The sequence below is a fragment of the Pipistrellus kuhlii genome, unplaced genomic scaffold (genome assembly GCF_014108245.1).
Source record: "Pipistrellus kuhlii isolate mPipKuh1 unplaced genomic scaffold, mPipKuh1.p scaffold_m20_p_13, whole genome shotgun sequence".
NCBI lineage: Eukaryota > Metazoa > Chordata > Mammalia > Chiroptera > Vespertilionidae > Pipistrellus > Pipistrellus kuhlii.
In genome coordinates, this window is record NW_023425438.1 from 3511338 (window position 1) to 3536633 (window position 25296).

Below are 25296 nucleotides of genomic sequence, written 5' to 3' on the forward strand. Positions count from 1 at the left end.
CCCTGGATGGCTATTCCATACTCTACTCCTATAAGGAACCAGTGATGCCTCACTTTACAGCCTAGAAAAATTGTCATTTTCTCTCAATGATGCCCTTCCAGATTTCACAAACCCAGCAGAAGTAACTGTTCCCCTCCCTAGGCTTCCATTCAGTCATAAGTATATAGATTATGGCCCTCACCTCAAGTCTTGCCATGACTTATCTGTCATTTGTTGCTATTTTCATTTTTTATTAAGTTCTTTATTGATTAAGGTATCACATATTTGTCCTCAACCCCCCATTCCAATCCCTCCTCCCACTCAACCCCCCATTCCAATGCCCCCACCCTCCTATTGTCCTTGACCACTGGTTAGGCTCATATGTGTGCACACAAGTCCTTTGGTTGATCTTTTCCTTTTGTTTTGCTTTTGCTGGGGACTAGATATTTCTCCAATACAGGGCCTATCTTTCTGAATCATAATTCCAAAAATCTCTCTCTCAACACCCTTAAAATTATTTGTTGAGTTATTGAGAAGTTTCTCAGGGACAAAGACTAGAAAGAGAGAAAAAGTATCTATTTACAACAGGTGTGCTTTGAATGGACGAACCTGTTATTTCACAGGTTTAGTAGTAAAGAAATAATCTCTGCTTAGGATGGCTTAAAAGAGCTAAGGTAAAAAGGATGATTCTTTGACATGTTGGGGGTCCTATTTCACTGTAGTGAGCAAACTGGAGTCAAAGTAGAGCTCGGGAAAGTCCCCTGGGACATCATGTTTCTGTAGTGGGAGCACCTGTCTGCTGCAGGAAGGAAGAAGTCTTCAGATTTCAGCACACAGAGTAGCAAGCATAGCTTCAAAAATACCATTTCGGTAGGATATTTGGGAGAAAATCCTCTTCTCTCTAAGAAAAAAAAAAAGTTTTATTCATGGAAGTCATGCCTTTTTTACATAAACAGTATTTTATATTTTATTAGTATTTGTAAATTTGTGCTTGACAGCTGTTACATCCATAAACTTATTTTATTTTTAGAGAGGAGTTAAATGGGAAACCTTATTACTATTGAATATCACCTCCCAATTTCCCCTTCCCTTGAACCCTAGAAAATTACCATTCTACTCTCTTCTTCCATGAGTTTGATTTTTTAGGGTGCTCATGCAAGTGGAATCATGCAGGATGTGTCCTTCTGGCCTGGCTTATTTCACTTAGCGAAATGTCTTTCAGGTTCACCCATGTAGTTACAGATGGCAAGGTTTTCCTTTTTTAAGGCTGAATAATGTCAATTGTATGTATGTATCACATTTTCTTTATCCGTTCATCTACTGATGGACATTTAGGTGTTTCTACACCTTGGCTATTGTGAATAATGCATGCCTCCTTTTTTGAATCAGATACCGTGTGACACATTCATCACTGACATTCTTCAAGTGCAAATTGGCCTTCATAACCCTCAGTTTCTTAAAGTTGTAAAATTTAGATCCCTGGTTGTGGCAGAGACAGTTTTATTTATTAGATCTGCATTTGCTCCTTATATTTCCCAGTCTTCCCATTGGATCAGGGCCATGAGAATATTTAACAGAGTAAGTTGTAAACAGAAGTGTCATTCGTCACTTCCCATCACGGTAGGTAAGATCCAAATGTCTCCTGTCCTGGTCTTCCCATGAGGGACATGTGTGCAGCATAGTTGCAAGATGGAGTGAGATTTTACATGAGTGAGAAACAAAACATCAATGTTTCAAGCAACTGAGATTGGGAGTTTGTTGTCCCAGGTAGGATTACTAGCCATGACGAATACACTGACAGTGCCAAGTTCTGAGGAGAATCAAACGGGTCATTTACATACAAGCTTGAGCACAGTGTCTGAGAGAAATACCCAGCAACCATACAGTGACATAAGGTTGATCATTAAGAACATGGTTATGTTGAAAGATAAATGTCCAGAGGACAGGAAAACTACATTCAAGAACTGAACGTGAGAGCTGGACTTAGAAGTTGTTTAACCTGGTGTTTTCCAAACCTGTATAATTATAAACCTCAGGTTATTAACAGAAAATACTCATTTCAAGGCGTTGGCCCAATTATAATGCATCAGAATCTCTCAGGAAGGTTTTGATCCCAATTGTTTTGATGGTTTTTATATGGGAGGAAAATGAGTCTCAAGAGGTGAAGGACTCTCTAAGACCACTGAACTGATTACTGAGCATGCTGGGACTAGAACCCAGCTTCCATGGGGTCTAATGCTTTACTTCTGGGCTCACATAACAATGTTCTAACAGAGTGAGGCCAACACTGACCCTTTGTCCCCCTTTCTCTGATAAATCATGTCAAGACCTGCAAATGATTTTACCCCTTAACAATGAAAAGAAGATGTAATTTTAAAATTACCTTGGATGTACAGTAAAAGCAGCATTCCCATAATCAATCATCCCAAATCATGGGGTTATTTGGAGCTATTTGAAGGAAAGTAAATTGAAAACATGTTGTTAAACAATGCACCAAAGAGTTATCAAATCATAAACATCTAGATTACTTTAACATGTTGATTATTCCACATTTAGGGTCTCCTTACAAAGTAATTCTGGTCATGAAGAGACTTGGAAAATTCAATGGATCCCTTCCTAAGTTGTTAACTGTATTGGGTTCAATCACTTGGCCATGTGAGAACATATGTTATAGTTAAAAAACCATATATAAATAAATATATATACATATATGTGTGTATATATGCATAAATGCTTCTCTTTGGAGCTATTATTCACACTTTTCACTAAGCAGAAGACATGGAGGGCTGTTATTAGGACATGTCTCTAAGGATACAGAAATAGCGTTGGGAATGCAGTGGTATAACACTGAACACATTAAAATCTATCTGGAGCTTTGGAAATCAAATATACAGACATTCCATAATGACCGTTGGGTTTTAGCATAATGCCTGGACCTGGAAATTCATAACTAAATTATGGCAGCACATTTATGACATAAAATGCCTTAAACCATTTGTTTATTATTACATGTGGATTTTAAGTTTTATGTTTAAGAAAATTGAAAGCCTACCCTTTTCCCCCCCTTGGAGAGGTGATATACCCATTACCTTTGAGAGCCTTTGTTTTTCTCACTGGAAGAAAGTGAAACCAGGGCTGAAATTTACATCAGGGCATCTATTTGGTTTAGTTTTACAAGGGCGTGCGATCATACATTTGATAACCAAATTGAATTAATCTGTGTTGAAAAATAAATGATGTAATTCCTGGAGGATCCTGTTTTACTCCAAGGATGGTGGCTGGGCTCTTCTGAGCAGCTCGTAGGAAAGCAAAGTCTGAAACAGTTCTTGAGACTGAAAAGAGGAAATTGCCTTGAGTGGGGCAGGTGTCTGGAAGGAGCCACTACCCGTGAGTGATCCATGATCAGAGGGGTCATCATTATAAGACTTAATTATACGTGCGTTCTTCCTGCGCCCGGAGTCAAAGCCTGAGCTCCAATATTAATCTCCATGTTATTTCTTCTTTGAGCTCTCAGACGAGCCCAGGGCAGATGAGGAGTCATTCATCTGCCTGAGCATCACAGTGCATCCTCTGACTTCTCCTGGAATGGATTCCTTATGTGGCCATGATGTGAGTGGAATTGCATCTGGTTATTGTTTTGAGAGAATTTTGCTGAAATTCAAACTGAGCCTGTTGCTGGGAGCTGATTCATCAGGGCCAGCCCGCGTGAGAACCAGAGTGGAACTGGGACGTGTAATAGCTAAGAGGTCGCACCACGGGCATCCGTCCAGGGACACGTTAAAGCGGGGTGGCCCAGGGGCCGGGAGAAGCACATGCGATGCACTCCTGGACTGAGCAGCCTCTGTTAGGACTCAGGAACAGCTCAGAGAGGAGGAGTGACAGTGGCATGGTGGGAGGAAGATGGGATTTGAAATCAGACGTGGCTAAATTTTGAGCCTAGCTCTACCGTATAGGAGATGCAATGTTGGAGTCCAGTAACTCTCTGAGCCTGTCTTCCTACTGGGGAAAGAGTAAAGTAGCGCCTGCTTATAGAGTTGTGAGAATTAACGGAAGACTTGTACATAGTGCCTAGAACCTGATAGGTCTCAAAAAAAAAAAAAAAAAAAAAAAAAAAAAAAATATATATATATATATATATATATATATATATAGAGAGAGAGAGAGAGAGAGAGAGAGAGAGAGAGAGAGAGAGAGAGATTTTCATATATATATATATATATATATATATATATATATATATATATATATATGGAAAAGGCAATTTTTCAATAATCTCATCAGCAACTCACACATAGTGAACATTCATTATGGGTAAAACACTTTACCGTCTAATGATGCCTAGCAGATACTCAATAGGGAATGGCATGGCTTGGTGTTGACTGTCTTTGGCCATGAGAGGAGAGAGCGGCATGCCTGGTGGGAAATGCCAGTGCCAGTGCTGTGGGTCCCCGCAGGGCACACAGAGGCTGGGGCGTCTCGGGCCCCCCTCTCCTATGCACAGCTGCACCTTGGCCGCTGGGGTGGTAGTTCATACTGAGTGTTTTGTGGTCTTGCTGCTCCGGAGTCCAGGGGTAAGAACTGAAACACAAACTAAAAATGTCAAGTTCTATTCTGCTCCCAGAGCTCCCCAGGGCCGGGCAGAGGTTTTGCAGTTTCACCACAAGCATTTCCAGGGGCCGCACACTTTGGCAGGACTGAGTCTCCCGATAGCCCGACCTCTGCACACCCAGAATGCAGCTGAACTGCACGGGTTGAAAATGGGGGAGGTCGTGGGGGGTCCTGGAAAAGACTAATTCGGCGTTGGTTTATCATCCTGCTCCACTCAAACCCCCGTGTAGCCAGGGCTCTCTGGGTTTCTGGTTTCAAAATGAAATTTTCACACGGCCCAAATCCCAACCCACCCTAATTTAAAGAAACAGGCACTTGGCATGTGATCCAGACAGATCAGCAGTTGCTCACATACAGCTGTGCACATCTGGCGCACAGGTATGTGATTCTGCGTGAAGATAAATTGTGTGGGGACCAAATGCACAGTTGGGAAACTAGAAATGAACCGCTTCTTGGAAGCAATCTTCCTGCACAGCAGGGCCTCTGCAGGAGCCTCATCTTTTCTCCAGGCCTTTCTCAGAAAGCAAGTCTTTCTCCTGAAGGCCTGTAGGTGATGCCAGGGACGTGCCCGCACCTGCAGGTGGCTGTGGGCTGCTCCCTTTCCATCAGAACTTGGACACCATCTCCGACAGTCACGATCAGGCAGGCTTCCCAGGGGAATTGCTCAGAGCCCAGACTCCCGGAAGAAGCTGGGTCTTTCCGTGGTACAGACTCAATGTCCATAAGCTATGTTTCATCCGGGGCCTGCTCTTCAGGTACAGTCCTTTTGTGACAGTTGCTGAAGGGTTAGGGCCCTTCGCCAAACTCCATGGACCAAAAGCCCACCTCCCTTTAGAGCCTAGGAGAGCATATTTCCCAGGGTTCAGGTTCTTGGAACTCAAGGGAGGGCCTCAGGCTCGTTTGCTCTTCAAGTCAGAGGCCTCCAGTTGAGGCACTGCAGTGGCCTGGACAGAAAGAGCGAGGCAGTCTCCTGGATTCCAGGAAGCACTGCTCAGTGGGCTCAGTCACCAAGGCTTGATGTAGAATGTTCCATTATGGGCTCAATTTCACAACGTCAGCAATGGGAAGTCACTAGGTGTTGGCACAACTAAACTATAATAATTTTGAGAGTCTACCCATCTGTTTACTATGTGATGATATTACCAAGCAATGGCCTAGCAAGCTGATCTTTATTCTTGGTTCTCCGCTCCCTCCTTCATATCTATTTATCTCTCAAAAAGTAAATCCAATAAGTGAAAGGGAAATTGCAGTGACTCTAGAGGGAAATACAATCTACATCTTGTCTCACTTGAGTTGGAGTAGATTAGCCATAATATCCATTTCAGTAATGTTGTATATGCTATTTCAGACTGAATTTTTTATCCCTTTTCCAGCTTGATGAACCCTGGATCATTCTTTATAGCTTAACTCAGGCCTCACCTGTTTTATGAATCCTTCTCATACAGGAAATGGCTTGGTTCTCTATCCTAACACTGCATGTATACCAGCCTATGAATACCATACCAGCTATGTGATTTTCTGTTTGCATGTTTGCTTGCCCACCATTCTGTGGGTCTCTGCACAGCAAGGACTGTCTAGATCTTTCTATTTCCAACACCGAGATCTCTATTTCAATAAGTAACTATTTGGCAAACTAATGCCAATACTATTCCTTTGTCTCTTGACATATCTGATAGGACCCAGGCATTCCCAGTTTTTGAACTCCACAATAGCTCAGTATGAGAATTCAAAAGGTCCTCCAAAAGGGTGACCTGGATGTGACCCCGATGTGACCCAGAAACCAAACAGAAAACAGCCACATTCTGAGGTAGCCTGCAATTGCCAGAATTACCTTGGGGTCCTGACAAAAAACATCATAAGAAGGAGCATGGTTGTGGGAATAGGACAGATTTTTGTTGTTCTTACTGAAGAGACTCCCAGAAAAGTCAAGTCATTTTAGGTTTCACTGCTGGGATCTGGGTAAGTGCAAAGATATAAATCACTGTGGGAGCTGTGGAGGGTTCCCAGAAGGACACCCAACCCAAGAACCATTGACAGCCACACCTCCCAATGGAGCCAACCTTGGCCTTGCATGGGTAGTTTATAAAACTCTTTTAAACATCAGACTGAGCAAAAGCCTTGAGAGGGAAGGGTCTATCTTTTTCAGAACCCAACATAAATTTTATACCCATGTGGGATCAAAAAGTTGAGAAGAACCAACAGCATATTTGAGTTTGCTGATATAAATAGATAGATGATAGATAGGTATCATTTACCATATGTTTTTCTATTTAGTTTTTAGGAATAAAACTCAAAGTACTCACCCAAATTAATGACTAATAAAAGTGTTAACCCCTCTCTTCCTGGCAGAAGAGCTTTAGCTTGGAGTCCAAATGATAATAAGATCCCATGACTGTGATAGCTCAGAAAATAGGTTTTCTAAGAGGAGTTTCCTATGATTTCTTATCATGTCACTGAAAACCCCAGCACTGCCCTAGGTTGCTCCTAACCCTATCTTTCACCTTAGACTTCCTCTTCTCTCCTGCTGAGCCTCTGTACCAGGATTCCCTGAAGCAATGCTGCCTCCCTCTGTATGGTCCACTTGAGAGCCAGGTACCAGCCCATCACAAAGGTTGCCCTGTTCCTTATTATGTAAGGCGAGAAACACAGCCACTTGGAGTGAGGGGAGGACAAGATCAAACCACAGCTCCATTACGGTTTCTATGGAAAAATACTAATTGAAAAGGTAAACCTCTGGGGAGGTAACAGATTTAAGCAGAATTGTCTAATCATCCATAAACTTTCTATACTTGCTGACATAGCCAGCCACCCAATCAAAACCAGCGCATGCTCCAAGTGAGAGAGAAAGAAGCGAGTTGTCCATGTGCATCCGAACAATGACTTCTTGTAGACTTGACCCTGGCCTCATCAGAGCTCTGCACAATAAGCTGCTATGGGAATCTCAGGAAGGCAACAGGAAGAAAGTGAAAGTTGGGAGGGAGCAGGGAAGAGACATAGCGCTAGACTTGGAATTAAGAAGCTGGTGGTCTCATCCACTATTTCACACGTCTGCTTAAAAAGGCACTTAGCTTTTCTGAGTCTTATGTTTCTTTCATTACAGAATAAGAAAAATCAACCATATAATGCAGGGTTTTTTTTCCTCACCTTCTAGCACATTTACAGAAATTATTTCATTTTAGGACCTAACATGTTTGTTTCCAGTGCTATTATTCTGGCTGATTTTTTCAGGGATTTTGTTCAGAAAGATACTGTTGTGCTGGGGTCCCTTTCAATCCAATTACCAGTTTGCTCTGTAGAATTCTCCTGAGTCTGGGTCAGCTTAGCCTGAAAAGCTAGGTCTGTTTTCATGTTTGGGTTATGGATCCATTTGGAGTAGATATTTATTAAATACTTGCTAACTAAAATAATCACCCATTTTTTAAAACCAACATTGAGAGGTATTCTTTCCAAATTCCAGCCTATGCTGAAAAATCCGTAGCATGCTGTGGTTAAAAGCAGCTGGTCCACTCTGAACTACCTTCTGAGTTAGTTCCAGGAAGACCTCCTTGTTACTAAGGAGACACCAGTTACCAACCAGTCTGGCTGAGCTGGGAGTTCTTAAGGGCATCTGTCCAAGTGTCATTCCATATTTTCATGACATTTATGACATTCTTCAATTAAATCTTTTTGTCCAAACCACATCAGTCCAGACCTCTAAAACCAGTCTTTTTCTTCAGTAATTGGGTAAACCTGTAAGCTTTCCCCCGTTATTTCTAGGAATATAGCAGTCCCAGGAGAGTATCACACACAGGGCATATTTGAAATCAAGGTATTATGAAATCCTGCCTTAGATAGAAGTGGGGTCTGTTCCTAAGCCTTTGATCAGCAGCTAAAAGAACAAGACACCTTAACAACACAGCCCAGGATGGGAAGTGTTATTGGTTTTCAGCACCCGTTTCTAACTCCAGTCATGTATCTATGGTCCTTGTAACATTTCACACTTGAACCTCAATTTCCAAAAAGCAAATGGGAAATTCTCTCCACAAAATTTAAAGTAGGTTGATATAGAGAGCTCCCTTCATTTTCCATTGTCTTCCCTCACCTTGATAGTATAATCTCTCCCTTCTCGTTAGCAATCAAAATAGCCATGATTAAGTCCCACACATCACTGTCAACACTTTTTCCTGGAAAAACAATAATCTGTAAACCAATTTATAATAAGGGATGAACCACTGAAAAAAATCTTAAATTGAGATATGGGGGTAGGTGGCATCGTAACAGGGAAAAAGGGCCTTAAACCAAAGTGACAGTGAAGTTACAGATAATAGCCATTGGCAGAGGGAAGGCCATAGAGCATTGGACCTCCACTGACTCTGGGAGGTTGTGAAACATGCGCAACTCTGCCAAGCTTGGGCCAGGAGTGGGTCAGGGTATGTGAGCTATTAATAAACCTGCAGCAAGATGTAAATGTGTTGCTTCAGGGAGCCTACTTCCTTGGAAGAGAGAGCAATCAAAGTTTCTTGTTGACCCCGCCATCCCTGCTGGCACTGGGCTCCGAAGAGCGCATCCTTTTGGCAGGCAAACTCACAGCCTTCATGGGAGAAGTGTGTGCCTCCCAGAGGAGCACCAGGGCCATGTGTTCATCCCCCATCCACTGCCCGCCCCTGCCCCCCATTCCCCCACCCTGAGATGCTCAGGCAGAAGGAGGCCTTCTGTGCTCTGCTTGCTGAACAGGGGGCCTGTCTGTAGATGTCTAAACAAACAACACTGAGTGGAAATGTCTTGGGGGGTGGGGGTGGGAGTGGGGTAGGGGTGTTCTTTAAGAATCTGGCTACTGTGAGGGCACAATCCATCATCTCCTAAAACACAGTTAAAGTACAGTGTGTGGTCCTATTCCCTTGGGTCTTTCTTGGCTTAGAATCTAATTAAGATCTTGAGGGGGAAAAACTGTGATGCAAAACAACTGGTGTGTCCCAAAATGTACATTGCAAATGTTCACGACAGCACAATCCACAGTTAGTTTTGATTTAGGAGAAGTCCCAACGTGAATAAACTAAGCACAGGGCATAATAAATGGCATTTCAGTGTAATTAAACCAGGTTGACTGCACTGGCCATGTGTTTCCTTCTGGGGCCTTGGATGAGACAGTATGTCTGTCACTCAATTGACAGCATGTGATTCAATCAGTCCCAGGCCACTTTCCTGTCAAAGTGGATAGCAAGTGTCCCACTTCTAGTGAAGATGCTTTAACCCTCACTCATCTGCCAAAGGATGAGGCCAATATCTCATCCTAAAAGTCAGGGACCCATGTGCTTCCTCTAAGTGGCAGCAGCTTCTGTGAACCTGAAGATGCCTGCAGAATCAGGAACTCTCATTGTGGGATGTGTGCCTTCACTTGGGAACTGTCAATAGATTACTTTGACTTGGGGAATAGAGAAAAAATTTGAAACAATTGTTTTATTAAAAACATATAAGTTTTAACTTCCTGATCCTGAGGATTGCCAAACCAGAGAAATGCAGCTTTCAATGATTCATACTTCTGCAAGGAGGGAGGGCTCCTATGGCCTCAAAATAATTCCAAGCTTAGAGCCTAATTGAAGTTGTTTTACTTTTTGTGCTTTGTATAAAATGAATTAATTTTTAAATTAATTAGCTAGATGTTTATCTCAACAGTGTCTACATTTATTTTATAATAAGATGCTCATGCATATGCAAAATTCATAATTAATTCAGCCTACAGGGAATATTTGATTTGTGTGAGAATACACAGATTATTTGTGTTAATTCCACAGTTCCCAGCGGCCATTGGAAATCACGAAAACCTGAAATTACTGCTGGTGTTTACCAGGCATAACAAAGTTTCTCGTGATGTATTTTGAACACTGGAGACAGAAAGGTAGCCGTTGACATATTAGGTGGATATTAGGTGAAACCACATCTGAAGGTGCTGATAATTGGAGGAAGTGGGACAGGGTCTCTAATGAGTAACTACACGCTCTTCCTGTGTTTCCCTTCCTTTTCATCCTTGATCTGCCACATGATTCAGTGCATGATCTGGGAGATGCCATTTTTTGCTCTCTGCACCTCACGTCCTTCAGATGGGACATGGTAGGTGGGATATGAGGTAGAACAGCAGTTCTGGATCTTTATTTATAAATGTCATTGACATTTCTATGAATTATAAGAGCCCTTCTGGGGAATGGCCACTGAGATACTGCCCTACAAGGACACTGGACATAGCCATGGAGCTGCGATGCTTTCTCCTTTGCAGAGATATCATAGGGACCAGTTCCAGGGAGGCATCTGGAAAGCATGTAGCCTGACCTGCAGCTGTGCTCAGTTTCAGTTTGTTCCAACTGCTGACCCTCCAGGGCTCTTTTTCTTCCCCGACCCAGACATGCTCTTTCTCCCTGTCTGCCCTGGCCCTTCCTGGCCTTGTAGAAATAATCGTGCCAAAGGCAAGATGATTCCACCCAGGAGAAGGGCCTTACAGCATTGTCTCGTATTAAAATGCTTCTTCAGTCTACTCTAAGCAGTTCATTCTCTCCTCCTTGACCTGATCCCCTTCCTAAAGGCCTCTTCATACTTTAGAGACAGGATTCTGTTTACTGGCATCTTCCACACAGAATATGTCAAGCACTCAGGAGTGGCAGCAAGTCAGACAGAACACATAGATTACGGATGCTGGTGTCTTCAAGCTTCCTAACTGATCAACATCATGTAAGGAAAAAATGCAGGGGTTGGCCATAATGTCCTTTATCATCCAAGTCTCACTCTTTCGGAATTATAGCAATCCCCTCGTCATGGCACCTGAGCACCATTTCTTTGGAGTCACTATTTTTCTCTTTCTTTTTTTGTCATTCTCCCATTATTTCCTATATATGTGCCATACAATATAGCAGCCACTAGTTGCATTATCTATATCTACTTAAATCAATTGTAATTAAAGAGAAAGTTCCTCAGCTGTACTAGCCACACATCAAGTCCACAATCACCACATACACATGGTTTGTGGCTATTGGGTTGGATGGCACAGATAGAAAGCATCCCCACCATCACAGAAAGTTCTAACAGACACCAATGAGCTATACATACATTCAGTGAAGGCACACTCTGTGTCGGCACCTAAGTTTTAAAAATATAAGAGTGGATAAGATAGGTTTCTGTACATGGATGTTAGAGGGGCAGGCACAGAATTATACCATCACAATTCTCTGAGCCCCTGAAGTGGAGACCGGAGAAGATATTCCAATCAGTGGCCACGGCATATAAAAGTGTAGAGTCCTAAAAACATTGCACTTTCAGAGAAGAGGGCATTTCATATTGGTCAAATGTAGAATGTGTCTAGTGAGTAAAAGAGTCGTAATAATGACTGATAAACTAACGTGAAAAGACAGGCAAGGTCTAGATTTGATGGTATTTTGCATGTCATGCTGTTTTGGTAGTTTATTTTATAGAGATTAATTCTTCTACAACCTGATCTTTAACTAGTTTGATCACAAATTTGGTTTCTTAAAAATTAAATGCCATTTTGCCTCATCGCTTTCAGAACCTTATTATAGAACCTTTTTATAAAACTCAGACACCCAAGCTCCTGTCCTCTCTGTAGCTTAGTTTGTCATTCTTCCAGGTACTTCTCCTTGGGTTAACATCTCCTGTCATCATGTTTATGGTTGTTGGAAGATACAATGTGCGGTGTATGTTTGTGTTTAAGTATTTAGAAGCTCGGAGATGTTCCTTAAATCGACAGTGATGATGATTACAAGGAAAATGAAAACATGTCAATGCCTAAATAGAAATGCTGAGCTGGTCACAATAAGAACCCTATAAGAAGTCCAGCAGCTCTTCATCTCAGAGACTTGAGATTTGTCTCTATGTCCTTCCCATGATGCCTGTCCTAAAAGCAGCATCATGACCATTCAAAGATATACATCATGAAATCACGGCTGCATTCTAGAAGACACTTACTGAACATCTGATGAGAGTTGAGTCACTACTGTGTTCAATGTTGACAAACCTAATGGGTCAGTGTGAGAATAAGACTCTTGTTATCATGATCCTGACTTCTGGAATATTCATTTCAGATTCCAAATCCCTTCCACTGCTATCATCTCCTATGGTCTTGGAATATCCCTGATAGGTAGATAAGATCAAGCCTGGTATCCCAATTTTACAGATGGCAAAACTAAGGTCCAGGGATATGAAGTCATTTCCTGATATCACATTAAACTAGAGAACTAGAGCCAGACCTTTTATTTTTCAAATCGAAGCTTTGAAATGTGCTCTCAGAAGACAAGTTATGTAATTACAGCAAATTGCCCTAAAATCAAATTTTCCTTGCACATTGGGATAAAACATCCAAGCTGAAGGAAATAAAAAAAAAAAGTAAAAGAAAACATGGGACCCTTGACAATTGCATGTGGTTAAAAACAGATACAAAATTCACAGCAGCTCAAATCCTAAATGTTCCTCTCATAGTCAACAGAAACTGGAAACTGATTACTTCTGGAAGTCACTGAGGTCAAAAGGTTGAGGTGGCCACCACCATCAATGGCCTCCCAATTCTATAAGAATAAGGACGAGTTGGATGAGTTCAGAAGAATAGAAATAAAAGTGCATCTAAATCTTAACTTATATTTCAGTGGATACAAAAACACTGTGACCAAACGTCCAAGTGGCCACACTGAGTGGTGCTGAGGAGCAAATGTGAAATAAGAACTCTTGTTTTGAGCCTTCATCCAATTGCAACTGCGTAGCTGCAAATAAATCCCAGCACATGTTGTTTTAATTAATGGAAAATAATAAGATAACAGTCATGATCATGGGGCTTAACCAACCATACAGTTAAGCCTACATTTGTTTTCAATTACGGTTAAAATGTATTCCGTTGAATACAGCTTAAGTGGTAATTGCATTCTTTACAAGTTGCTAATAATCTCTGGAATGGCAATTCTAATAAAAATTTTACTCTAATGGGTACATGTCCTGCTTCCTCACATGTCAAGGCCAGTAAAGTCATTAGCGGCACTAGCCGTCCAATAGTCTATCTGGAGAGTTGGCCTTCTGGCCAAAGCCCACACATGAACCACTCAGTGTGTACTTAACATGGGAAGCGGCGTGGTCATTTGATTGTGGTTTTATGCTCTTTCTCAGGAATGCTTCTCAGGGGCAATTGTGCTCTTGGAAGGGGGCTATTTGTCACCGCCTATCAGATGAGGCCTTCGACAGACTCTACAATAGGAGGCTCAGCCATCCCAGCTACAGGGACTTAACTCCACTTCGAGATAGTCACTGACCTCCCCCCAAATGTCCAAGCCATCAATCTCCGTTTAATGGGTGGGTGGCTGTGGGACTGTACTGACCACAACATTCCAATCCAGGAAAATATGTCTGGGTGCACACATGGTTTGATAAACTGCTCTTAATGTTCTGAGTCAGAGAAAAATCTTAGGCCTGCCATTATATGCTCCCTTTCTTTTCTCATCTCCCAATACTACTACTGTGTTTCTCTGCCTCAGTTTCTCTTCCACTGCCATGCTCCTCCTCTTCTTCCTGCCACCCCTATGGGAAAATGTCAGGGCAAATAACAGGCCCAGTCTTAGAGTCAGAGAGCCTATGTGGGGTGACTCTGAACTGTATCATTTGCTCAACTGCCATCTCAACTATTTGTCACTCTAGTGATTCAGCTGAACATCTCTGGGTTTGGAGAGCTGTTAAAATTCAAGTAATGAGAGCATTATTATCCCCATCATCTACTTGAAATTGAGAGAAAGACCATAGGAGCTTTGCCCAGAAAGAAGGAAGGAGATTTAGAGAAAGAGGGACAGCATCTCGCAATTTTAACAGAGTCCAACCCAGAAGGAAATTTGAGCCTGTTGCTATTAGTGCTTTTCTAAAGGCGAAGGTACAAAGTTGTGCAATAAACACATATTAAACACACAAATGGGAGTGGAAGTAGTCAAGAGAAACAGATGGCAGAGACATGACTGTACTCATAACCAACAAGTAGCTATGGCAATGCTTGGGCCATTATTAAGTTTGCATATAATTTCAAAAGGCAAAACTATTCCTAATAGTTTCTCTCTTTCAATGAATCCTTCCTCTTTTCTTTGTCATACCTCAGATACTCTGACAGAAGAGGCACAGGTACTATTTGGTCTATCATGGAGTATCTATGGGAGCTTGAACAATTATTTTCCCCCTTTTCAATCTTCATTTTCTCATTTTTTAAACTGATAATTTTAAAGGTACTTCTGACTAGTGTGACTCCATGAAATTAAAGTGAGGATTAGGAGAAATGTTAAGAGTTCTATCCACCTCCTACTTCTAGAGTTCCATGGAAGTTCTGTCAAGCTATCCTTCTGCCTTCTAATAGCACTTGATTAGGTTTTTGTAAGTTCAAAGGGAGTGAAGTAGCACCATAGAAAATCATCAGAATGGCTGAAAACTGGCAGCCACCACACTAGGCAAGTGCTAGAAAGATAGGATAGGCTCTGTATACTTAATCCTCCACTTACTCACCCACCAGATATTGTATCACCCACTAGAATTTCATTGAGTTCTAACTTGGCCCACGCACTATTCATTATGCAGATTCTAATTTGGATTAAATTGTCTCATCCCAAATAATATCTTTAGTCTTATCTCCCACTGATCCCCGATACGCACTCAGAGCTTCAGCCAGACATGGTAGCTTACAGTATTAGTTTTCTATGACTGTGTAACAAATTAACACAAACTGAGTGGCTTAAAAAAAAAAAACCATCCCTTTATTATCTCACTGTTTCTGTTGGTATGGAGTCCAGACATGCCTTAGCTACATTCGAGGCTTTCTCTGTGCTAATCTCCTTTCTGAGTTTAGGATCTTTCTCCAAGCTCACTGGCTTGTTGGTAGAAGGCAGTCCCTTGGACTATAACACAGAGGTTCTGCTTTCTTGCTTGCTGTCAGCTGGGGAATACTCTAAGCTCCCAGAGGCCCCATAGTTCCTTGCCAAGTGGAACTCTCACAAATAACAAATCATTTCTTTAAAGCCAGCAGGAGGATCTTTCTCCAGTCCACTAAGATGGAGTCTCATATAAGTGAACACAATCACAGCCGTAATTATCACCTTACCTTTGCCATCTGACATAATCCAATCATGGGAGTAGTACAAACCACCTCTCACATAGTCTAATGGCTAAAAGCAAGTCACAGGTGCCACCTTCATTAGGGGAAGGGAGTATAAGGGGTGTGATTCCCTGAGAATTACCTTAAATTTTTGCCTATCATGGTTATCGTTTCAAGAGCATTTTCCTCACTCCTTTTAGACATGAGCTTTTCTCTGCCTATGCCTTTCTTTGCCTATTCCTAAAACCATCGCCTTCAAAAATGACTTTAAGTTTGCCTATGCTACCTCCTGGGCTTCCATCGCATGTATAATCCTCCACAGTCACTTACTCATTCTGGAATGCATTTCAGCTTGCAAGATCTTCTCCACAGTATGACAAATCCTCTTCAGAGCAGGAAACTAAATTATATTCACTCTCATATCCCCTTCCCACTCCCCAGCCTCCACAATAGTATCCTGAATAGTGTTTTCTACATAGGTGGTAGTTGGCAAACAAATACTACTGAAATTCAATAAATTGAACCAAAGCATAGAATTACAGACTCTACAAGGTTGGAGCTGAGCTTTGAAGTCATCTAGACCAAACTATCTCCCTTATTGCTTTTGGCAGGAGGCTACTGGCATCTCTTCATGTTTCTATGTCCCATCTGCTATCAAACATTTTTATGACATTTATTTCCTCATTATAGCCCTTATTGTACTTTATTTATATATCTGTGAGGCGCAGAACAGTTGGAAATTATCCCTTCCTTTGCAATATTTTCTTCCCCAAAGCCCCAGCCAGCCCAGACTCCCTATGCCCATGACGGGTCTCCAGGGCTGCCGTGACAGCATTACTCCCCACTTCCCTGTGTCTCCTCTCTCTCCTCCGTACCTCCATCATCAATTTCAAACTTCCTGTCTTGACATTCAAGGCCTCCTTACACTTTGAGTCCGTCTTTATCACCTCCGTTATTTTCCCTTTGTCTCCCTCCCTTGTTCCCACTACAAATTCTGGGAATTCCTCCAAGTTTCTCAATATTCCTGGAATCATCATTCCCCATCCTCCCCTCCCCCTTTTTCCCCATCATCTTTCAAGCTTTCTCTTATTGCTCTTATCTTCTCTAATCCTAAAAAAAAAAAAAATAATAAAAAAAAAATACCCTGAAGTTCTCTTTTGACACAATAAACCAGATGTATATTTAATGTTCCATTAGCTAATGTTGCCTGTGGCTATTTGACCACTGAAATATATGCAGGACAACTGTGATAATGCTTTGACCTTTGTCAGAATGAAAATCATAGCCAGTTTCCAATGTTGGATGTGGGAAGGAAGCCTACAATAGACCAGAATTAAGTTATTAAGTTATCTTGATTTGCCCAAGTGACTGACTAACTCAAAAAAGGATAAGAATGATTTGGGGCTAAATATATCATCCTAATGGGCCTTTCATCATTTCAGGTAAAGGGTACACTAGGATATATATATATTTCTGACCTGAGATTATTTTTTCCATTGCTTCTTAAGAGAGTGAAAGGAAGGGAGAGAGGTTACTAATTAGGTCAACCCTCTGACAGTCATATTTCTTATTTCCAAATGGAGATGCTCCTAGTGATATCTAAAAACCTCAATTAAATTAACATAAGAAAATGCAACAAATTGTAAAATGTATGTAAAAGGAACTTACCATCTTACAGCAGCATTTCTGACCGAAGCTTTTGTCACATCATCAATGGTGATTAACTGTGGGAGAGCCACTTCCTTCTCACGGGGTCTTGATTTCTTCATCTTTGGAACTGGGGAACCAATTCCTGCTTTGTCTTTCCAACAAGCTATTCTGAAGATACCATAAAAGAAGCGAAATGAACGTTTTAACTCGGAAATGTATGAAAATGTAAGGTATTGTTTTAATCATAGTAAGCAACATTGCCGTCCCAGAAGGAAGTCACATGAGCTGTCTACATTCCCTCTGTCTTCTCCACCTGGAATACTCTATCCCTTTCTACCTCCCCACCTCACCTAGTCACGTGTATACATATTTCAGGTCCCAGGTACTCCTCTTATCCTCTCCCTGAACCACCAGCCCAATCAGTGATCGCCTAGGCTCTCCATCACTGTACATCCAGCCCATGAACTTGGGACTGTCATGGCTCCCACCTGGGGACATCGAGCCAGAGCTTTATTTTAGGCTGACTTTAGGAGCAGTCACAACTTGACTTTGTCCAATGGCAGGGAAGTTTGAGGAATTTCTGAACACAATCATTATTGTTTCTCACAATCGGAATGATTTTCAAATCCCTGGTTTCATAGATGGTTTCTACTGTTTTTATGAACCAGAAATATTGCAAGATTGGTACATTATTATATTTTTATTTCCATAAAAGTTTCCTTAATGGCAATCTTTGATATGCAAGTGATATGCCATTCCAATATGGATCCAAAGAAATAAAAACACTTGTGTAAAAATCTACAATATGGTAAATTTAAGACTTGATTTCTGACATCTTTAAACTTCTTGTTACTGAAGATACTTCCAGGATTGAATACTTCCAGCTTTATTCATAAAAAGAGGTATGTGAACTAATTTTATTGATTTTGAAGGACAAATCCCTTTTGAGAGTTTCAAAGCTTCAGAGCACTGTAATGTGGAAGTCTCTTCCAGTTAACTTCCTTTTATCTGTAGTCTCATTCTTCTGTTAATGTGTGTTTAATATTCATAGATTCAAATGATCAGAGTAAAAATGTAATTTATCTTTTCAGTTTCCTAGTTTATCCTTCACTTTGTAGTGAGGCATAAAAAAAAGACATAACATTGGATGATTGCTAGAGTTTGCCTAAACGAGATCATTTTTTCTCTCCAATATAATTACCATTAAAGGTAATAGCTATTTTATAAGTAGTTTGAATCATATTCTCAGAATTTATCCATCAACTCATGTACAGTTTGACTGATTCCATTCCAGTCTAATCTCTTTTTACCTTTTCAAATTGTTCTCTTTTTAGATGGAATTAAAAGAGAATAGGTTTTCATGTATTTGATCCCTCAGCATTCATACCCTCTTCCCACACATATAACTACCCTCCATGTCACTGAGTGAGTTTAGGGCATAACTTGCTAATTTGGATATTTGAGCTACTGGTAACAGGGTAGGAAAATTCTGTGCTGTCCAGGTTCTCTTCAAATAAAGCAATATTGCAATTCTAAATAATAATTATTTAACAGATCAATTAGAAGCTTCTCCTACCATCAGTATTTGGGAGTTCTTGTGGGTTGAAAAGACTTTTGCTCCATGAGACCAAAGATTCCACTTCTGTAGGTACTCGATTCAGAGCTAGGAAAACAAAAGCAACAAATCAGCACAACAAAGCTCATAGCTGGGAATATTAGCTTTCCCATGTTGTGTAACAAATTACCACACACTTACCAGCTTAAAAACACACTCATTTATTATGTCACTGTTTCAGTAGGTTAGGGATCTGGGTGCAATGTATGGGGTTCTCTGCTTAGGGTCCCACAGGATGGAGTCAATTTGGGGCCAGGTGGGGCTCTCATATGCAGGCTCTGGGGAAGAATCTGCTTCCAAAATCTTTCAGGTTATTGGCCAGATTTAGTTCCTTGTGGTTGTTGGACAAAAGGCCCATTTCCTCATTGGCTGTGGCCCAAGGTTGCTTGCTGCTCCCGTGGCCACACACATGCTTCCTCTGGCTTCCCGTGTGCCTCCATCCATCTTCATCCAGCAATGGCCCATCCAGTCCTCACACCTCCAATCTCTCTGACTTCTTCTGATTTTAAGGATGTAGGTGCTGCTATCAAACCCATCTGGGTAATCTCCCTATTTTAAGGGCAATATAGCATAATACAAAATCGCAAGCATGAAGATTCTATGTTTAAAGAGTTAGATCAGGGTAACTATGGGAAAGAGGTCATTTTAGAAACTCTGCCCACCACACTGGGGTATGTATTATTCCAGGTTTTGAGAAAGCTTCAGACACCAAGAGATTTCACCTAGAAGATGACATCTAAGACTAAGACCCTGAGTAAAAAGGGAGGTTCTGGGAAACAGGAATGAATATATAAATATATATATATATATATATATATATATATATATATATATATATATATATATATATAAATAAATATATATTTTTGAGTTTTTACAAAGAGGAAGGGAGAGGGATAGAGAATTAGGAACATTGATGGGAGAGAAACATTGACCAGCTGCTTCCTGCACACCTCGTACTGGGGATGTACCCGCAACCAAGGTACATGCCCTTGACCAGAATCGAACCCTGGGACCTTTCAGTCCACAGGCCTATCCACTGAGCCAAACCAGTTAGGGCACAAACAGGAATATTTTAAACTGCAATGATGAAGGCTCTGCAATGCTGCTGGGATAAACCTACAGGAGAGGCAAAGATAATCTAACAAGGAGAGAAAGCAAGAAGGAAGAAATAAACACACTCTTGTTAAGAAGGATCTAGAAATACCAGGCCTCGTATTGAATATACTGACAGATAAGTGAATAATCAGCGAGGAGGCTGAGTGGACAGGATGGGAGAGCCAATAAACACAGGATAGAGTCCTGAAGGAGAATCCCAGGTGATGGAAAACACCAAGTGAACAAATACCCAGCTCAGAGCCAATAAGCTGCTTCAAGGCTGAGAAGTTCCAAGATTTAGAAAATGGGATGGGCTGTAAGATGGAATCTGGACATTTCACTGCTCTGGCTAGTATGTTGAAAGGAGATAATATATATTAGCTATAAGTAGGACAGCCAAATAATTCCATTACAAGGAAATACAGGCATCAAGGCTGAAAACTAGACATCTTAGACTAGGCATCTTTCACTTTTCAGCCTCCTAGAATTTCAATTATATGACTTTATCTTTTCCCAACTCCAGGAAAATTATAAAATATTGAAGATGATAAGGATCCTTAGGGATCATTTAGTCTAATTTCTTCTTATAACCTGAAAAAACAAGGACCAGAGAAAGAAAGAAACATATCTGGGTCAAGCAATGAACCTCAAAAACAGTCAGTTCTAGGGAGAGAAGCCTTCTACTCCCCAGTCTGGTGTCCTTCCTAGCACAGGGGGTTATGTTCCCCTCTCTTAACAAACTGGCTTCAAAGGTATATCTTATGCTGTTTAATAAACGGAAACTAAAAAGTAGGTTTTGCCCAATGTTGGATACTCTGTAAAACATCATGTGGGTCTTTTAGGATTTTTATAAAAGCTGTATTTCATGGTAGACCCCCACTCCTTAAGAACATTTGTTTTTTGTTGTTGTTTTTTTAATATATTTTATTTATTTTTTAATTTTTATTTATTTATTTATTTATTTGTTTGTTTATTTATTTATTTATTTTACAGAGAGGAAGAGAGAGGGATAGAGAGTTAAAAACATCGATGAGAGTATTTGTTCATGCAAGAAGTTTTGGAGTCAGAGAAAGATAAATATCACATAATCTCACTCATTTGTGGAATATAATGAACAACATAAACCGATGAACAAAAACAGATCCAGAGACAGAGAAGCATCAATCAGACTATCAAACCTCAGAGGGAAGGTAGGGGAGAGTGGGGGTAAGGGAGAGAGATCAACCAAAGGACTTGTATGCATGCATATAAGCCTAACAAATGGACACAGACTCCAGGGGGGTGAGGGCACGATTGGAGGGGGGGGGGGGGTAGGAGGGGAAATGGCGGGGATAAGGACACATATGTAATACCTTAATCAATAAAGAAAAAAAGTATTTAAATTTTTTTATTTTACTTCAACTCCCAATGGCTTTTAAATTGTAAAGATTTCTGGGTTGGTTAGAATAGGCCTTACAATTTTATCAAACAAAACATTTTAAATAATTTTATATGTGAAATAAAAGTTTATCCCCCATCAAGTGCTAGGAGCATGAAATGTGGATAATAATGAGATTGAGGTCTGCACTGGAACACACACTTGACAAATAACGAGCTGTACGAAATACCTCGGTTCCTCCTCTGTGAAAGGTACAAGTAGGAATGAGTGGTAAGTGCCACATGCATGGGCGGTGGAGAGCTGTGCACTGTAAGCTCTAAGGGAGTGCCATTCCCACTGCAGTCTGTAAGAATGGGCTCCTGCCGAAACCGGTTTGGCTCAGTGGATAGAGTGTTGGCCTGTGGACTGAAAGGTCCCAGGTTCGATTTCGATCAAGGACATGTACCTTGGTTGCTGGCACATCCCCAGTAGGAGGTGTGCAGGAGGCGGCTGATCTATGTTTCTAACTGTCTATCTATCCTGTTTCCCCGAAAATAAGACAGTGTCTTATATTAATTTTTTCTCCCAAAGTTGCGCTAGGTCTTATTTTCAGGGGATGTCTTATCTTTTCATGTGCTGGGTCTTATTTTCGGAGGATGTCTTATTTTCGGGGAAACAGGGTATCTCTCTTCCTCTCTGTAGAAAAATCAATAAAAGATATTTTTAAAAAGAATGGGCTCCCCATGAAATAGGAAAACTGTGATGTTATATATGGTGTTATACAGGAAAAATGAACCACAAATGGGAACATTTTTTTAAAATGGAAGATAGTATTAGACCATCCATCCTAATAGTCATCTCATATTTGGCTATAAATTCTCAGAAATATCCCTTGTTGGCTGAGAAGAATAAAAGATACTCCTTTTGTTCTGGCTGAGAAGATCAGTTTTGCTGTTGAGATACCATCTTCACTTAGAGTCCTGCAGAGTAACTGTCCAGCTTGCAGTCAGGGGCCTAGCGAAGAACCCAACAGCAGTTGGAGAAGGAAGAGTGTGCAGTGATGAGCTCAGATGCCTTAACATAAACAGAAGGGAAGCCAAAAATTGAGGAGGAGAATACACAGGGAGGAGTCCAGTGGGGAGACTGTATATTCTGTAGGCATGGTGACAAAAACAAAAATGAAAAGTGCTCAAAATTAATCCAGCCAATTTTACTAAGAATAACACTGTCTAATTGAAAAGAACTCAAGTGGAAGGTGTATCCCCACATGTGCATATCCTTCCACATTGATTCTTCTAATGACTAATGCAGATTCTTTTCAGATTTTGAAATCACCTTGGGCAATCAAGTATTAAGACAGAAATTTGAGGCCTCTACTCTAAGACATACAGAACATTAATAGAGAGAGTTGTGGATTAAGAGAGAGGAGGGAAAGAGGGATCCAGAACAAACTTTTAAGCATCTTTTTGCAGATTTATTTTTTATATTATCTAGTTTTAGAACAAATAATCAAATAGGAAAGTCCAATGATTTTAAAGTTAGGAAATCTGTTTCAACTTGATTCACATCCCAAGGTGACCCACTTCAGCCCCTTTAGCTCTACAAATGCCAACTTTCTCCTGGGCCACGGGAGGGGCAAGTATTGTTTTCTAGAACTACTGACCGCAGCAATAAAAATGGCCCCTGTTGCATTCTGATACTTAGCAGTAAAGGAGCAATGGAGCAAGCAGCCACATCTTGCTTTGGTTTGGGAAAAGCGTCCTCTGTATGGCCCTTTGATGGACACTGTAGTTCAATTATCAGAAATTAAGCTGAATTCATGCATTTTTTCTTCTTATGTTTCTCAGAATCAAGCTATAGTGAGAGTGAGCCCTTCATTCATAAGCATATATTAATTCAAAATGAATATAATAAAAATGTACATGTTATGAGGTAAGAGCTGGGAATGAACACAACATTGGGAAATAGAGCCATTCAGTTCATCGAAGTATTGAAAATAAGGATGAAATGTAATGGTTTCTCAGAAACCTTAATAAGTAAGAAATGATATGAGATCTTTGCTGCCATGGATCCCTGCCTACTGCAATGGGAGTGATGTTTTTGAATGTTCTTCCCATAGCTGACATGTAGTCACATGAGGATTAAATGAAATCACAGCTACAAGGTACATAGCATAGTGGCTCCCATTATCAAATGGACGTTCCTTGCCACACCACAAGTGCTCAATAATGTTAGTCCAATAACTCATGGACTCGTGTATTTCCAATTGCCCAATCCCTTCCATTTATGGGAAGTCCCCCTTTCTCACATGAATCATATTCCTTCATGATGATGCCAAGCTGTGTATTTTGGGCACATACTGAAACAGATTCACTTCTGTGGGGCTTCTCACTCCCTGCCCCAACCACCAGGATCTAAGCCCAGAAAGTGATACCCAAAGTCCCAGGCAGAGAAGGGTCAAAGAGCATTAGCATCCAAAGAAAAAGTCAGTCAGTGTTTGCTGTTGTTTTCCCACCCAGTTATCTTGCCTGTGTCTCCCTGTCCAAGTCCTCAACCACCACACCTACCCTGTGAAAAATGTCAGTGTTTGGGGCATATTTACTTAGCCATCTACTCACTGGCTCTGGGATTCTGTTTTGTTAGATCCTGTCGTCACCACCAGGCTAGAAGCCAATGTTTGTACTGGGTGGGAGTTAGAAGGAGGCATAAACAGAATCAACCCTCTTGTGCTTTAAAAAAAATCGAGCTAGAATTATATACATATTTCATGTCAGAAAAATAAAATGTGTCTTGGCAGTGGATGGGAAGTTGGAGCGCTTGGAGGGGGAGTGGAGAATTGGCAGAATCGCTCCCCTATTCCTTGGCCCCCCGCCTGACAATCATTCAACTCTTTGCTCTTGGAGTCGGCTCCTTCCCCCTCTCTGAGGCCTTCCAAGTGCTACAACTTCCTTGCTGTCATCCTGCACATGTTGTCAGAACCCAGCATGGCTTCAAAAGGAAGAGCACTTTTACAAAATGGTGTTCATTCCCTGAATGGCTGAAGGCTTGGGTTCAAGTCACTGGAGTGAAGCTCCTTAACTTTGATTTGAGGAGAAAGCAATGTTCATATGGCAAAACCAATTCACAGGAGGATTAGACAAACTAAAGGAGAACATATTTAGGAATTTACCTCTTCGGAAATGGAAATCGTATTTCTCAGATTTGTAGAGCACTAACATAGTTATCTCCTAAAAGAAAAAAAATATTTTGATAGACTTCTCTAAACTCACTTGTTTCCCTCTGGCTTGAGTGGTTCTGTTTCTCTAACTCAGTGGTTCTCAACCTTTTTAATGCCACGACCCTTTAATATAGTTCTTCACATTGTGGTGACCCCCAACCATAAAATTATTTTCGTTGTTACTTCATAACTGTAATTTCACTACTGTTGTGAATCGTAATGTAAATATCTGTGTTTTCTGATGGTCTTAGGTGACTCTGCTGGTGGTTCTCAACCTGTGGGTCGCGACATTAAAAAGGTTGAGAACCACTGAGTCTAACTTTTTTTTTTTAATATATTTTATTGATTTTTCACAGAGAGGAAGAGAGAGGGATAGAGAGTTAGAAACATCGATGAGAGCGAATCATTGATCAGCTGCCTCTTGCACACTCCCTACTGGGGATGAGCCCGCAACCAAGGTACATGCCCTTGACCGGAATCGAACCCGGGATCTTTCAGTTCGCAGGCCGACGCTCTATTCACTGATCCAAACCGGTTTCGGCATGAGTCTAACTCTTGGTGTCGTGTATGAACACTCAGAGTTGCAATCTCTTCTGAATTGTTATCTGTACAAAAATGGGGCTCTTGCCCTAGTCCTTGAGATGCATCCTTTTGCTAATCAGCTCCCAATGCTTTCACTGGGTTCC

At 41.0% G+C, this 25296-nt stretch overlaps 1 long non-coding RNA gene across 1 annotated transcript in view; it reads right to left on the reverse strand.

Moving 5' to 3' along the window:
* Window positions 1-353: 353 nt before the first annotated feature.
* The window catches only part of LOC118717068, a 203605-nt gene continuing 178662 nt past the window's right edge, over window positions 354-25296 (reverse strand). Inside the window, exons 3-6 of the long non-coding RNA XR_006741372.1 lie at window positions 18900-18986; window positions 17342-17491; window positions 2363-2427; window positions 354-880 (exon numbers count right to left, since the gene is read on the reverse strand). This is a non-coding gene — a long non-coding RNA (uncharacterized LOC118717068). The remainder of the gene's footprint in view (window positions 881-2362; window positions 2428-17341; window positions 17492-18899; window positions 18987-25296) is intronic.